General features: G+C 41.2%; 1 protein-coding gene across 2 annotated transcripts in view; it reads right to left on the bottom strand.

The window, feature by feature from the left end:
* The window catches only part of LOC141954386 (uncharacterized), a 123725-nt gene that overhangs the window by 29457 nt on the left and 76700 nt on the right, over nt 1-17568 (bottom strand). The window contains exon 7 of one of the 2 annotated variants that reach the window (XR_012632160.1): nt 13022-16516. The exons of the other annotated variant lie outside the window; for it this stretch is intronic. The gene's annotated coding sequence lies outside the window, so the exon portion shown is untranslated. Of the gene's footprint in view, nt 1-13021; nt 16517-17568 lie in introns of those variants that run through there. 2 annotated transcript variants of the gene reach the window in all.

The raw sequence follows: 17568 nt of genomic DNA, 5'->3' as shown, positions 1-17568 counted from the left end.
ACACATAGTGTAACAACATCGTAATTCCTCAGGGAGGCTGAAGACTAGAGCCTACCCTTAGGAATGCTGAGGAGCCTGGGTCCAAGACCCCTGCAGGACTTCCTCGAAATTGACTATTTCATCACATCTTGTTGCCTACCTTCTAAACCATTCATTTCAATGCGTAAGGACTCTACTCTCATAGACCATGACAGACTAGTGGTTTCAGTACCGAAATGTGGTTTCTGAAATACATAATTATGATTCTGATACAATTTCAGACTAGAAAATTTTATAATGTTTTTATTTAGTTCTGTTTAAGTGCATTTCCCATTACCAGCCTTTAGCATAAACAGGACTTTGCACATCAGTTGTTCAGCAGTAACTACGTGACTTCTACTCCAAACAAGCAAGGGTAGCTTACTCCCTGCTCTGCAGCTCTGTCTTCAATACCACAGGCTTCTACTGAAGGATAGCCTCAGCATACTGCAAACGTGGAATTCAAGTACGTCGAAGAGAAGTATAACTAGGGAGTGCTCGCTCAGTCAGAATTTGTTGTAGTTTTAATATATACAGTTACATTACTTACAGAACTTAGTTAGTTAAACAAGAAAAGTTAAGCAAGAGAGACATGTACTACTGTATGTAGTTATAGTTTACATAGCAACATTGAATATTTATAGCTATGCATATATGACAGTTTACCTGTCACCAAAACAAGTTCAGTTCATGGAGACATCACACTAAGGACAAGTGAAATTTTACTTGAAAGTGAAGAAACAAACATGCTTTAGCAGTACATTGCTTTTGTCACTAACTAGAACAAATAGTAAATTTCCTGTTCATAGTCAGAGAGACTGAGGAGTAATTTTTACTGAAGATAACTGGTTTTACAGCTGATTCATAAATCTGCAGATTGCACAAAGTCTCTGAATTATGCTTTGTCAGTAAGTGGAAACTAATGGTGTCTCCTCAGAGAAAGACACTTGTATTCCTCCACAGCCTACAGCTGTAGTTCATATACTGTGGCAGAAAGAAAGAGGAAGGGAAAGGGCAAGGGCAAGGGCAAGGGGAAGGGGAAGAGAGGAGAACAACAGGAGAGGCAAGTGAAGGGGAATTCTGGAGTCCTCCGCTTTCTCCGCTCTTACATTTTGTGAGGAAAACAGATTTCATAAAATTACGAACTTCAATTCTACTCTGTAATTTTATACGTATGTTTGTGAGGAAGATAAATCAGTAAACAACTAAATTCACAAAACCCAGCGATATCAAAATTTACCTGTGTTGCCAGTAATTTCCAGGGAAGTTTCTCAGCTGATGTAAATAACCATAGTTCTACCAAATTCTATGTGGCTTCACTTTAAATCTTTCCAGACAATTTTAAACCCATCATTGAAACACCTAAGTTTTGCATGGTTGATCTCAACAGCAGAATTCAGAACCGTGTCTTAAGATTAAATGTACCACAACACGTGGGGAACAAGGCACTCCTGAGCAATGATCATGCCACACGGAGGGAAGTTTAACTGGCTCAGTCTAAACAGCAAAGACTACCCAAAAAGTGACAATGAGGCTAGAGCACATCTGAAATCTTACAGCTTGCTGGGAATTGGGTATTTTACTCAAGCCTGTAAGGAACCATGTAGGATTCACAGCCTGGAATGACTCTCTCAGTAGTAAGCACCTGCAACTTCATTTTCAAAATTCTCTACAGCCCTCATTCACTGGTAATGTGGCAGTGAATGCAACTGCTTGCACTACAGCATACTGCCTCAGTTTTATTGCACTTCCTCAAGAAGCAGGAGGCACAAGGTGAATTTCTTCTTTCTGTAAAAACATAATAACCCACATCTCCCATCTTCTGAGAGAGGGTTTCTACCTGCCAACCTCTTATGTTAGGAGCAGGCACTAGTGCAGACCAGAGCAAAGCAGTGCCCACCCCATTGTTTCTAAGGTCCTCTAACCTACAGGCCAGTGTTAACCATATTCTGAGAACATTTGTTGGATGCAATCCATTTGGGATTCGTGAGGGGTGACTAACACATTTCTAGAATCTGATCCGATTTAGCTACTGAGAAGCCCAGGGAAGGCAACCACTTCATTTCAGAGCCTCCTGGCTCTGTATACTAAACAGCTAAGCCTTTCCAAGATTGCTGCATCTCTAGGGGCTTAATTAACTTTAAAATAAAAGAGTAAGATGACAGCTTATGGTAGTGCAGTAGATATGCAGAGGTTTTTCCACATCGTTATTTTAAAATTAGGTGATGAAACTTAGCCCTCCAATTCTTCTGATCTCTGAATCTGGCTCTTTATGTAAAGTCTTTTGAATATGAAAGACCACATAAAATGTCACCTGTTATCTGGGCTGGATGGGAGGTGGTATTTTTTGCAGCATTGTATTTTTATAGAACTTTTTTATGTCCAAGATTCCTTAGTATTTATTTTGTAGTTATGTGTCTGTGTCCTCTGGGAGTCTTGGTCTGAGAACTTTCTGCCGTGGTTTTGTTTGGTATTTGAATTAACATTCAGTTTCTTTTTTGTGTCATGGAGTCATGCCCCGCCCCGCCAAGAGTGAAGTCTGGGTTTCTTTACCCCTCTCTAGAGAACTTATTATTTGACATTAATTCCCTGAGCCTACTTATTAACCATCCTGGCATATTTAAAGCCTAAAATTTGAAAACAATCAAATGAGCAATAAAGGTGAAACATGACACTATCTGAGAATAAATTGTACACTGATGGATCTGTGGGCAACATTTCAGGCGCTATATGGAATTTGTTCTCATCCCCTAGTGGCAGTCAGTGAATCTTACTTTTCTTTTCAAGGGAATGACTATAGGGAATTACTTGCTAATGCTAGATAGCTAAAATATACCAGTCTATCAAAAGGTGAACCTGGTGATCTGCTACACTGCAGCTTAATTTTGTAGAAGGAAAGTCACTGTTCCTCAGGATATTAAATCCTCAGAAATGCCACTCTGTTCTTTGTTTTTTCTTGTCTGTAAGGATGAGTGCAGACTTTAAACAGAGGCAATCATCCTTTGTTTTTCTAAGTGGAAGACACTGCAGATTTCCCTTCATTAAACAGCATATACAAGTAAGAAGCAGCATAACTTCAGAGTATCCAAAAAAAGGAACAAAAATCCACAGTTGCTGTGTCTGGAGGGCTGCAGACCACAGAACCACTTCACCCACAATAAAACGATGAAAAAGAAATAGACTCCAGCAACCTGTGATACATACCCAGATACTTACATTTCAGTCTAATAATTTCTGAAGAGCCACAGTTATGCTCTGGACAATAGACTTCTCCTTTACCAGAAACAGCATCCAAAGAAAACCAGAGAATGCTGTACATCAGGTTTACTATCCTTAACTTCCTTAATTGCTCTGACTGCATCTGAAATGATTCCATGTTTTACACTGCTTACTGTTCTTACTTTTAAGAATTTCATGGGACAGCTGAATACTGTGAAATGTGATTGCAATTGTAATAAAAATAAAAGCAATATGTTCAAAACATTGTCTTAAACATCTAGGTAACAGATGCTGATGCTTTGCCTTAAGGTTAAAATGGATGCATTGCTGCATCTGGTTCCCGAGTCACCATGACAGAGATTAGAACGTTATGTTTCTGTTTAGATTATCTGCTATAAATACATCCGGGTGACTGTCCTGGGATTAATTTGATGAAGTCTGACATTTGTGTACTATCACCTTATTAATTATCTGGTCCTCACAGAGTTTGTTGGCAATTCCGTAACTACCTCCTCCATTCAACTAAAGGAAGGGAAATAAGAAAACGGAAAAGACTTTTGAAGTAATCTTCACCATGCACTTAACATTTACATCACAAAAATTAATGGAACAACTGTAACCACAGGCACACAAGATAAAGGACAGAAGCTCTTTTTTCTTCTGTGGTGCAAGCACCTTCTCGCACAGAATCTGTCACTGATTCTTTACCCAACTGCATGAGATTTATTTCCCATTCTCTTCCAAGATGCCAGCAGCCCAGCCTCTAGCTAAAGTTTGCTAAAACAATTATTTCTGACTTCTCCTGATGAAACTGTTGCATCACATTACAAACACTTGTTCTTTCCACCGGGATAAATGTTCAGGAAGAGAAAGAGCAGTGTGTTGTAGTAGATTTGAGGTGCTGGAGATGCATGCAAGTTTATGCTATCATGTCTGCTAAATCACTAGGAAACAAAATACTGCCAAATTTTCCATCCAGCATTTACTGGGACACAGTACTAGTCCATATATAATTAAAAGCAAAGCTATTCTGACTCTGAGGTATTCAGAGAACAACATCTTAAAACTACTGGGCCCAAATAGATGGACTGTTACTAGTCTTTCCTTTCTCATTATTACCGGTATATATTACTCAATATATACCGAGTAGATGAGGCCCTCGACAGACTGATAGGTGCAGCCCCACATTCACAAGGCCTGGTCCTCTTGGGGGTCTTCAACCACCCCCATGAAACGGTGGAGTTCAAGATCCTGAGGGCAGCGAGGAGGACACACAGCCAGTTCGCTACCCTGGACTTCAGGAGAGCAGACTTTGGCCTCTTCAGGGATCTGCTTGGCAGAGTACCATGGGATAAAGCCCTGGAGAGAAGAGGGGCCCAAGAAACCCGGTTGATATTCAAGGATCACCTCCTCCAAGCTCAGGAGTGATGCATCCCAACAAAGAGGAGGTCAGGTAAGAATGCCAGGAGGCCTGCATGGATGAACAAAGAGCTCCTGGACAAGCTCAAACATTAGAAAGGAAGTGTACAGAAGGTGGAAGCAAGGACAGACAGCCTGTGAAGAATACACAGAAACTGTCGGAGCAGGCAGGGATCTGGTTAGGAAGGCCAAAGCCCTGACAGAGTTAGATCTGGCCAGGGACGTCAAGGGCAACAAGAAATGTCAGTATGTTGGTGATAAAAGGAAGACTGAGGAAAATGTGGGCCCTCTCTGTAAGGAAATGGGAAACTAGGTTATCTGGGATATGGAGAAGCTGAGGTACTTGATGACTTTTTTGCCTCAGTTTTCATCTGCAAGGGCTTCAGCCACACTACCCAAGATGCAGAAGGCAAAGGCAGGGACTGGGAGAATGAAGAACTGCCGACTGTAGGAGAAGGTGAGGTTTGAGACCATCTAAGGAACCTGAAGGTGCACAAGTCCACGGGACCTGATGAGATGCATCTGCAGGTCCTGCGGATGAAGTGGCTCAGCCACTGTCCATCATATTTGAGAAGTCACGGCAGTCTGGTGAGGTTTCTGCTGACTGGAAATGGGGAAACATACCCCCCCCCCCCCCCCCCCCATTTTTAAAAAGGGAAAAAAAAGATGACCCAGGGAACTACAGGCCAGTCAGTCTCACCTCTGCACCCGGCAAGATCATGGAGCGGATCCTCCTGGGAGCTGTGCTGGGGCACGTGGAAAATAAGGAGGTGACTGGTGACAGCCATCGTGGCTTCACTAAGGGCAAATCCTGCCTGACGAATTTGGTGGCATTCTACAATGGGGTTACTGCGCTGGTGGGTAAGGGAAGAGCAACTGACGTCATCTACCTGGACTTGTGCAAAGCATCTGACACTGCCCCCCATGACATCCTTGTCTCTAAACTGGAGAGACGTGGATTTGATGGATGGAGCACTCGGTGGATCAGGAACCGGCTGGATGGCGGCTCTCAAAGAGTTGCGGTCAACTCAGAGAGCAGTGACGAGCGGCGTCCTCAGGGGTCGGGGTTGGGACACGGACAGTGGGATCGAGGCACCCTCAGCACGTTCCCACCGACACCGAGCTGTGTGGTGCGGGGACACGCTGAGGGAAGGATCCAACCAGAGGGACCTGGACAGGCTGGAGAGGGGGGACGGGCAAACCTCATGGAGTTCAACGAGGCCAAGGGCAAGGTCCTGCCCACGGGTCGGGGCAATCCCCGGCACAAACCCAGCCTGGGCGAGGACTGGATGGAGAGCAGCCCCGAGGAGAAGGACTTGGGGGTGCTGGTGGGTGGAAAACTGACTGTGAGCCAGCAATGGCTGCTGGCAGCCCAGAAAGCCAACCGTGTGCTGGGCTGCATCCAGAGCAGTGTGGCCAGCAGGTCAAGGGGGGCAACTCTCCTCCTCCGCTCTGCTCTCGTGAGACCCCCCTGCAGTGCTGGGTCCAGCTCTGGGGTCACCAACAGCAGAAGGACACGGACCTGCTCGAGTGGGAGATGGCAACTTGAAAAAGAATGGTCTTCTGAAAGTGCCTGCTGCAGACCACAGTCTGAGAAATACAGACTGAGAGCTCTGATTTCTAATATAAACACATTTGAATCTAAAGCTGTTTGAAAAGTTAGACAAATGCTTCAATTTAACACATTTCCACCTCAGTACAAAAGAACTCTAAATGCTAGAAAGCTCTCAGAAGATACTACAGGAGGCTATCATCTATTACTAGATGATCTTTAAGGTCCTTTCCAACCAAAACCATTCTATGACTCTATGAGTACAGGAGTCTCTTCTCAGAGAAACTGGACAAAGTCACACCTGACAACTCTCCCAAAGAAAAGTGTTGGAAGCCCTCTTTGCAGCAGGTGAAGGAAAACACTAGTTTAGGTAAGGAATCTCTCACAGATCCGACACAAGGTCCAGCATGACAAAAGAAGGCGTGAGACAAGTTGTCTATGAAAGCGTTTGTCACGTCAGCCAAATCCATTCTTTGCATTGCATGAGCTACAACAGAAATGGGCAAGGTCAAGTTTTGCAAAGCGATGCATTTCGACTGTGATGGTGCCATACTGACCATTTCACTTCAGTGTCAGCTATGTAAAACTTAAAATCGGAATAATCTGTCTTTGCTGTTTCTTTTCTATAATAGTTTCCAGTGTGGCCTAATGGCTTTAACAATCAACATAACCTGACACTTTCTAGGGGCACTAATTATCACTTCCTTCTGCAGTCTTAGAATGCAAAACAAAAATCTGGGGAAAAAAAAGCAGCTTTTGAAGTCCACAACAAGAATAAGTTTTAATATAATGCATTAGTTTCTTCTCATTCGATTCTAGTGAGGACAATACGACTCCAGGAACATGTTTGGTTCAAAAGTTTCAATGTCACTGAAATCCTAATCTTTAGAAAACACTGGCAGATGAACTTTGACTGTATAGACCTTTAAATAAAAATAGCATTTTTACTAATGTATTCTTCCCAAGTGCCTGCTTCTTCTTAGTATGTTTCCCATCCTAATACTGTATGTTTTTGCAGCTGGCAATTGACACTGCCAATGAGCCTTTATGTTCAATGCTATTTAATATATTCCCATCAGAACGCTATTTTTACTATTGAATTTCAGTATCTTCTTGAAGTGTCTTGCATATAATGTTCATATTTTAATTTGCATTTTTCCCATAGGATAAGTAAATAAAAATTCAAACAACAATTTTGAAAGAATTTAGGCTTGTTTGCTGAGCGAAAGAATCTTACAGACTGGAAAACTGCTTTGTTTTACTGAAAATAAAGCAAAAAATGCAACTTGATGTTTCAGACAGCTATACTGGAGATAACCAATACAGCACCATCATAATGTGACATTTCCATTTAATTTTACAGGTACGGGAAAATAACATGCTCAGTTATCATTACAAATGGTAGGATGAAAAGTTCTCAAAATATTGTCCTATTCTATAGAACAATCTCTTAAACAGATACAACTGGCCCTTCAAGAGACAGTCTGTGTGGGTGTGCACATGCCATTTTTTCCTTAAACCGGCATTTCCCGGACTAGCATTACATGCTGTGGCTAAATCCATGCCACCCACTTTTTCCCTAATGTTTCAGCAGCATGCTTGTGAGGAATCACACACCACACAGCCCTGGGTTCTGCTGTCACAGTCGCAGGGTGATGCAGTGGGAACCTTCAGGCTGGCATGTGGAAGAAACACCAGCCTGTTCTAGGGCTCAGGACCATTCTTTGTGCCAAGGGCATTTGAGTTCACTGCTCTCACGATCCTTTCTGGATTTTCATACTTACAAAACTCAAAACACCTTAGAAAGATGGAATCAGTTCCACCTGACAGTACAGCAGCAGCATAGACTACAGATGGTTCTTTCATTTACACTTCAAATATACTCTGTTCGTGAAACTGTAATTGGCATTTTGTCCATATTGGTCACAAAGCTCACAATAGCATGGGCTGATTTACAGTGTTTGAAGAGTAGATACCTTTTACATATGTTTGCTCGGGACATATCTGCCATTGCTGCATTACAGTAAGATGTAAATTTCTTTTCTGCCATAGTCTACTAAATAAACATACTCTGTCCCCTCCCCTGGACTGAGAACATTTTTATTCACACACACCAGTATAAAAATACTGTGACCTCTTTAACAATCTTCAAGGCAATTACTTTCTGCTGAATTGAAAAAATAATCTTATGTGGCTACAGAAATAATGTTTGTGTTTTATCAGTGTTGTTCCCGCCAAAGGCTGGATTATCTGTTTCACATCCATTTAAACACAGGAAGGTTATAACAGGGCAGACAGCAATCTGGACTTTATTGGCTGGGAAAACTGACCTTATAAATCTGATTTGATACATCTGTCCTTTCGGCTGTCTGCATATATGCCAATGTATCCAGTTGGCCACGTGCCTGCTCAGTGGCAGATCAAGCTTCTGTGGCTACTGCACAGAGGATTTTCCATCTCTCCCTCTCTGCTACAAAAATAAGTATATTGAGAGAACTGCAGAAATGAAGACATGTTCATGGTTGCTTGTAGGTGCTTAAGAGAGAATGAATGATCAGGAAGCCATTCAAACCACCTAGAGCAACCGTTCATTATGTCTATTCATCTATTTCTGTAAGCAGACACTGATATTACTCTCATTGGCATATTTTCTGAGTACACAGGAGAGTCTATGAATGGAGTATATCACTACACAATGTCACAGGCCATCTCGCATCCCAAATACCCCAAATACTTCAAAAGCAGAAGATTGGTATCTTCCACTGGAACTCATTTAAAAATACCAAACTTTCAAAGAGACCAAGATTCAAGTAGAGAATGAAGGATCAGAACTAGAAATGTGTAACTACAAAATAGGTATTATGATGTAGCAATTATTTCAGGTACAGGAATTTCTGAATTGCATTTACCAGAGTGAAATGTTTCAGTCTGTTTATCACCAAAGACACATGAAGTCTGTTGCTCTGCAGCACAGTGCAGATACGTGATACTGAGTTTTTTGAAGAGAGTCACCAGCAATCCTTTTTTCCCCCAGTGTTCTGGCCATTCCATGAATTTAGGACTATCCATACAGGCTTACACCACATGTTTTCCATCAGTAAACCAATTTAATATAATTAGTGAATACAAGGGGAATTAAAAAAAAAAAATTGAAAGCACATATTTCACTTATTGCCTTTTCATAATGAAGACTGTCAATCTATTTAAATAAAACTCCCTATACCAATAGGTGGTTTTTAAGACAGCTCATACTAGCTCAGGAACGTGTTCTCTTCTTTCTGTTAACTTTCACTGGTCTCTAGGACCCTTGATGTGAAACTTCAGAAGTGCTGCTATAATACTCTACCTGGAAAAGTGAGATAGATGTAGCAAGAAATTAAAAATTAAATATTGCGATTTTAGAAAGTTTCCCTCCTGCCTTAGATTTTCTTTTTTGATAGGCACACAGGTAATTTCATGACTGATAAACGTTCCTGTTTCAAATATCTGACTCAGTTACTAGATGCATGTAACAGCAGTAAAATATATACCTAAGAGGCTTGTTTCGGGTACTGTTGTTTAACTTCACAGTGGGAGAGCAGAGGATTTAAAAAACAGATTAGCCTCTATACTATGGATAGATTTGGCAGTCCAGCTGCTTAGAAGGAAAGCAAAGAATAGGCTCGTGCTATTGATCCAATTTTCTGCTATGTGCTGAGAGATGCAGCAGTTTGATCTGATTTTACAATGACTCCACTTCCCAACAGCCCTTCTAGTAGTGCAGGATAAGATAAGAAGATCATGGGAACAGCAGCTGATAGAATAATCCACCCATTGATTTCTTCTCCCTGCTTACTCCCTGTGTTTTAATTGAATTTTGTGGTTCAGCATTGGTTTCAGCCTGTGCTTTCAGAGTCAACCAGAGTACAAACTAAAGCAATGGGAAAAATCAAATTCTTGAATTTTGTCCAAATGGAATTGGACAAAAATAGACTCAAAGATTCTCATTGCAAATTTGACTCTGGAATGAAGGTTGTGTTGGGTTTTTTTTTTTGTTCTGGTTTGGGTTTTTCTCCTTTTCACTCAGCTCTTCCTTGCAATAAGGGCAATGTGAAACGGAGAAAGCTGGGAAAGAGAAATTTTCTTGTTCCCAGCAAGCAGGTTAAAAAATTAAGGGAGCTGGAGGTTTTGAAAAACTCGCTTTTGACACAGAAGTCACAGAAGAAACTTAGCAGAGTGGGACAAGTTGCTGTCAGTCACCTCTTACATACATACTTTCTTTGCCAGTCATGCTAGAACTTGGTTTGCAGTCTCTCATCAATGCACTATGTAAATGCTAATAATTTAAATGCTAGACACCTAAAGACACATATAATTCTAAAAGAAAGGGAGACATTTAAAAATAGAGATGAACAGTTCAATTCCACTCCAGCACTGGTCAGTCTTTACATGCCCTGCCTTCCCCATGCTTAAGTTAAGCTTCAGTCAAGTAACAGTGGTTTCCACCACCTTGTGAACATGGTCCTGCATCACTCTTTCTTTCTGCTTTACCTGGAGAATGCCCTGAATAATCTAGAAGTTAAGATTTACAAACATGGATGATGATTTGTTTGACAATCTACTAACAACCAAGAATATGGATGACAACCTCCAATTCAGTACCTCCCTATTCTCCAGCATCCCATGCAAACGGCAGGTAACTAATGCCCTTTCCTCTTTAGCAGAGCTAAACAGTTTCGTTCCAAAAGGGCAGTGTGTGAATAGTGCTGTATATATTTTCAAGAATTCAAGTGGCTAAGGAACTGATAGGCCATATGTAAACAGAAAATACATGATGAAGAAAGAAAAAGGCCTGCAAACAACTTTTCACACAGACTACAAGGTTGTACAATTACTTAGGGCCCCCTAAAGAGCTGCATGCATAAAATCAAGATTAGAACTGAAGAATAAGGGAAGTACTCTTTGAATATCCTGTACGTTACCCTGGACCTCCAGAACTCCTTAGTGGCTGTTATTTACAGAAAACATTAAGCATATGTGTTATGTGAGATTTATAATTTGAGTTCTGCTCTTAATATAGTAACACTTATAATTCCTAGATAAATTTCCAAGCAGAATTACTTTAGCCATCTGACGGCTTGCATTTGGAATGATACAAATTTTGGAAAGGCTTATGGAATGACAAATACAACGTAAAATTGTATTTGCATGTCCTGAGGAGAATAGTAAGAAGAGGGAAACCCAAAATACCAACTCTCCCTTCTTGCATAATGAAGAATAGTTTTAAGACATAAGCGGTTCAGCATTTCAAAAGAATCACAGCATAGCAAGGAGAATAGTGCCAAGACACATAGCAGAATGGCAAGAACTCATGCAGCACCGAGCCTTTAACACTACAGATCTTGGATAGTCATGTAGAAGCCAGGCATGATGCTACCCGCAAGGCAGCTACATGTCCGTGTCTAGCCACCAACTACACAGCTTGGTCTTTCAGATTACAAGAATGAAGACAAAATGAGGTAAGAGCCTTCAGCAATACTGATTATCTGCACATTTTTCTAAACAGCAATCATAGGACAGACAATCAAAACTCCTTTTTATGGCAATGACTGCTCTAGTCTTATCTTCATATTTGGACAGAGGATATAACATGTGCATTGCATTAAGGAAAGGAGGAATAAATTGATATCCAGGTTAAAACCAGTAACTGTCTCTCATTTGGGGATCATCTGGTCTAAGTGGGGTTCTTCCTGCCATCCAAAGAGGGCCCACATTGAGTTTCATAACCCGGGCTCAAGATGAGCTAGCCAAAACACGTGCCTTCTCCCAGTGCTTCCAGAACAACATTCTTATTGAAACACTCTACTTCACCAGACCCAAGGCAGTGCTGGCAAGGTAATTAACCCATTGATTCCAGGTATAAAATACTGTGCAAATCTCATAGTGGTAATATATCCACTTCACCCATAGCCTCCAGTTCTTCAATAGCACACAGAGTAAGTTTTTGTTTGCTGAGCATTACATGACTGCATTATATAAAGCTGCTGCTAGCAATATCAAAACATATTAAAAGTTTAACTAAGACAATGTGTTTCAGAAGAATTTGCTTTCTTTGGAGCTGGAATGTCCCCATAAAAAGGCATGATCCGTACTAGACTGAGCTGTCCAATGATCTGCAAACACTGCACAGTGTGTCCTGGAGTAAACCCTGCTTTCCTCAAACCCAAATTGGTTTGGATTCCTCCTGTGCATGTAGAGCGCATTTTCAACTAATGCTACAGCCTCATGTCTTAAACCTGCATTTTGATTTGTATGGTTGACTTTCAGAGATGTACTTTCACTCTACAGTATTGCAAGTGTACTGACAATGCCACAAAGCCTCTTCTGGGGGTGGAGGTGCATGAAAGTGCCCCTGAAAAGCATCGCTGTTCTCATTTTCAAGGCTTGATCCACTATAGTGATTTGGCCAAAAAAAGGGGGTTTTTTTCCCCAAGATGCTCCCTCTTCCTGCTAGCCCACTGAAAATACTATTATTTATGTAGATCTGTGCAACATACAAAAATAAAATTCAGCACATGCACATTTTTAATCTCTCCCTGTGCCAACACAGACTCATCATTACTAGCGCCTTCCGCTTCTCCTGAGTCTCTCTCCGCATCTCACCTGGCCTCCCACCACTACTTCACCTCATCCTCTGCAGCGTCCCACATCTCTACTACAGCTGTTTCATTATTTCTCCCTAAAGCTCTGTATTCCCCAGTCTCCCTCACCTCTCTGTTAATACTTGTGGTCCCACATCAGCACACAAGGCAAGAACGTCCAGGACGCATAAAAGTGAGTCAGTTGAGAGCTTTATTTCACTGCTGATAAAGGCTGAGGGATTTTAATTTTGCAGACTCTTGAGAATATTTACCCAGCAATACAGAGGTGAAAATCACTGTGAAGACGAGACAATGTATTATTGAAAGAAAAACCCGGTGCACGAGTGTTACAGACCTACCACAGATTGACTCCATGCCTAGTTTTCCTCATAGCAAAACTGAAAAGCTGTGCCTTCGTTCAGTTTTCAACTTAGAATACTTCTCACACACAGAACTATGCCTTTTATTGCAGAACAACTTAACATACATAAACACTCCCACACTGGCTCAGTCCAAAAGTAGTTCTGGGCTGGAGTTCTGTCTCCAACAGCATTCAGAAGATGTGTAGAAAACAAGTGCAAGAAAGAGGACAAGTGCAGAGCAATTCACACTTTGATATACCCTCCCAGTTTACTGCCTTTTTTAGTAGTAAAGACAAGTTGTAATATTGGCCGGGAGTCCCAGCTTTTTACACTTTCACCAGTTCTTTGGTTGTTACACAATACAGAGCTCAGGTCCTGGAAGACAAGTATGATATGAAATACTTTTAGAGCATTCCCTTAAATGAAATCATTTGTACTTCTTTTCAGCCCTCCCCCAAAGCCTCTTTAAGATTTATTACTAAAGACAAGAAGGTACTGGACACAGAGATGATGAAGAGCAAGTCCATCCTTTGAGTCTTCTGGTGTCAGGGCAGGATCCCTCCAACTGAGCACATTCTTCAAGGTGTTTTTAGATGTACCACCCTCAATAGTCAAATGCATCTCACTCTGAGTTTGATGTTAAGTCTATGTTCCTTATTTCATAGCAGGGCTTCCTACTACATCCTTTGTATCTCCCCTGGATAGTACTGATGGGACTACAGCTGAATGCAGAAGCTAAGGTCAGTCATAGCAAGACTTTGAAATTTTTCCTCTGTGTGTGTACACATACCCATAGCGAGAGAATACTTACAAATGCTGGGGAAAACCCTTATGTTTTAAGATATTATTCATATTCTGATATGTAGTAAGAAAAAGGCAGTTTAAAAAATTATTAGTGACAACTGCCTTAAAAACAAATGGGCTCCCTCCAAAAGAGACAGAACTAGCTTCTCTTAGTCACGTGGTGTTCAGTAGGGTGGACTGGTGTCCAGTCTGAGACGTAATTCACATGCCTGAAGGAAAACCGCAGTCAACGTCTGATCTTACTACTGTGAAAGCAGAAAGGCCTTGCCAGTATCTGCAGAATTTGAACCAACAGAAAAACCAGGAATCAGCCTGACAAAGTGACTGCACTGCCCTTTTCAGTGAATGAAAGCCACTGCAGAAAGGAGACATTTTACACTCCATGGTTGTGAACCTGGTCTCTAGGTCTGGACAGTTTCTCTCCATCAAGTTATATAAGGCTATGTGTCCCCAGAAAGTGGCAGTCTCTTCAAGCACATTTTCCTTTTCAATTAAAACAACGTTTTGAAAATAAAATTGCCCTGTGATAAGAATAAATGACAGAACAGCAGCTGTAGTGATTAGCCTGTAAGGGCTTACATAAAGCAACACTAAAGCAACACTAATGAGCAGAAAGACACTCTTGCAGAGTATCAAAATTATTTCTTCACATGGGCAAAGGTGTTTCTTGCGGTTTTTTATGAACATTTAGTGCAACAGATAGCTTGACTACTGTGGACATAAAAATGGTTTTATCAGATGTCACCACTGCTTGCAAATGTCAGACATCTCAGAAAATACGTATGCCTCAGAAATCACCTACAGAAACTTTGGGGCAGCTCTGCATTCACATGCTGAGTCTATGTGCGGTTCTAGTCTCAGGAAGGGCATAGCGGAGTTAGAAGAGGTTCATAGAAAGGCATGTAAAGAGATTAACATGATGAACCAGCTGCCTTATGAGGAAAGACTAGAAAGACTGCGGTTCCTTGGATGGGGGAGGAAGAAGGTGAGGCAGGACATGATGAAGATTTACAAAATGATGAAACTGGTAGGTAAGGTAAATATGGAACTGCTGTTCAAGAAATGTGACATTACTGAAACTTGGGGACACTCATTGAAACTTAACATGAGATCAGTTCAGAACACGTGCAAGAAAGTACTTGAAACAGATGGCAAAGAACTTCTGGATATTGTTGCTGCAAAAAGTTGTGGAAGCAAACAGTGCCTGTAGGCTGAAAAAAGAACCAGACAAATTCACAGACAACAGATATAAATGGAATTAGGGTAGGGGTGTGCTTTCAATGTCCCTATTTCAATTACTTTGAGTCAATTTTATCTCCTGCTGCCACTTCTGGGGACAAAGTGCATTTTTTATTAATCTAATTCTGCTGTAGTCATTAAAGACTCTTTTCTGTTCCTAAATCTTTAATGGGAAAAAAAACCCACAAAAAACCCAGTACATTTACCACAGAATACAGACTAACAAATCTTAACGCTTTCAGGCGTTGATATACAAAGAGTGAATAACAGTACTGTTTTTAATTACTGCCATGCACAGTGCTAGGAACACAGAACTGTGTTTTACAGCAACTCCTAAGTGTGCTCCACCTTAGAAACACAGAGAAGCACTAGTCAGGGAGAACCCTGTAGATGGGATTCTTTTTCAAAGATTGAATTCAACTTAAGGAAATTAAGTCTTGAATGATTGGGAGGAAATCTGTGGTTCTCCCCAAAGAACGGCCTCTAGCACGGTAAAGCACAGGTAGCTTGAAAACTTTTACACAGCGTTAAGTGTTTGAAGAAATTCGCTGGTATTGTAAAGCCCGTCCAGGTACCAGAGCTTGGAAAAATCCTAGATGAACTTTAAAGCAGCCATGTAATTAATACCTGTTATCATAGAGTAATTGCTAACTTTACCAAATTACTTTTTTTACCTCAACTCCATAGCCTGGCTGAGTTTTGCTAGTTAGTACTTCAGTCTCTGTTGCAGAAAAAATATTCTCTTAAAAACTTTCAGCAAAACCGGTGCACCCAAGAACGAAGTTTTACGCAGCGTGTTTATAGAAAAAGAGGTGCGCCAAGCAAACTGGACCTCTTCTGACAGTGTTCAGACCAATGAGTAAGAAAAGATAATTAATGTAAAGCCTAATTTTACACTTAAAAAAAAAAAAAATACTAGTAACTTAAATGATGAAGTGTTTGTCCCGTCTTCTCCACAAGATTTAAGTAATGAGGCAGCCTTCCCTCATAGCACCAAGTTCTCCTCTTGTGGTCGACTCTATGACAGAAGGTCAAGGGGTACCCTGAAATGTTTTAGGGCACACTGAAAAAAGAAGATACTTCTGTGGGAGAATCTTTGGCACAGCGCTCACAGTTCCTGTGATGTTCCGAAGGCTCTTGCTATTCAGGGCCACTGAAGCTTGTCCCTTAAGAAGCAGCTGCCTTGTGGCGATTGCAGGTCAGACTCCGAAACACATCGTATTCAATTCGCCTGTGCCTCCAGTGAGACCTGCTGCTGTATATGAAGATTCAGTACTGCAAGCCTGAGAGAAGGAAAAATTCTGATATGATCATATGTCATTTGCCCACTAACATGGCAAAAAGGATCAGATTATATTAATCATCCCCTGTGGATATAAAATCTCTTGAGCGGTTGCCAACTCCCAAAGGTCATAAGCAAAGTATAGCCGTACTGGCAAATTATTCTCATTATCTCAGCACGCATTATGCACATGTGATGAGGCCAGACTTTGACAAGGAGACATAGTTTCTATTAGAGCATGGCAGAAGAGCAGTAGAGAGCAAGAAAACGAGGCCCATTTCACAGATCAGAGCAGAGAGGACTCATTCTACTTCAGAATCAATACTCCTCTCTAGTCCCAAATCCTTTGCAGCAAGCAGAGGAGCAATGCTGGAAGCCACGGTTTCTCAGGGAATCTGCAAATGATAGCCTCACTACCCAGCAACAGGTGCAGACTTCCTGAAGAATGGTCTCATTTCAAGCTAACATTGGGTGAGTGAGTCTTTTAACAGCTAGGAGCTTCACTGACAATGCTAATACCCTCCAAAAAAGGATATTGCTGTCAGACTCTGTGGATCTTAGAAAATGCTAGCACACTGTTAGTAGCATATAACCAGTCAAAAAAAGAACCCAACCCCAAAACAGGGGAAGCATGCATTTTACTAGCTCTTGAAATGCTCCTGTCACGGAAATGAATATGAAAGGCACACCAAACCATGTGTGTTCCTTATAAAATTGCATCAAAGCAGCTTTTGTCCATGGAGAGAAACCTCATACAGAAGTCCACAACTAGTGAATTCTGACTGACAAACTCTTTGAGGTTTCCAAGTAGAATTCAGACTCCAACCCAGGTCTGGTTCAGCCAAGTGCAAAAAGCTACATCCTGGGAGAAAAAATTGCAGCTACTGAGTGGAGTATCTTAAAATTTTTTATCCTCTCACAGAAGAGCATGGAATAAACATCTGAGTGATGATTTTCAAAATCCATAGTTACTTTAATATTTTAAATAGCTCTCGTTTGACCCTCACTGCCAACCAATAGCTGAGCATTAATAAAAAAGCTATTCCAACAAAA

The sequence above is a fragment of the Strix uralensis genome, chromosome 24, assembly GCF_047716275.1.
Source record: "Strix uralensis isolate ZFMK-TIS-50842 chromosome 24, bStrUra1, whole genome shotgun sequence".
In the NCBI taxonomy this organism is placed as follows: domain Eukaryota; kingdom Metazoa; phylum Chordata; class Aves; order Strigiformes; family Strigidae; genus Strix; species Strix uralensis.
This window is presented reverse-complemented; position numbering and strand designations above follow the sequence as displayed.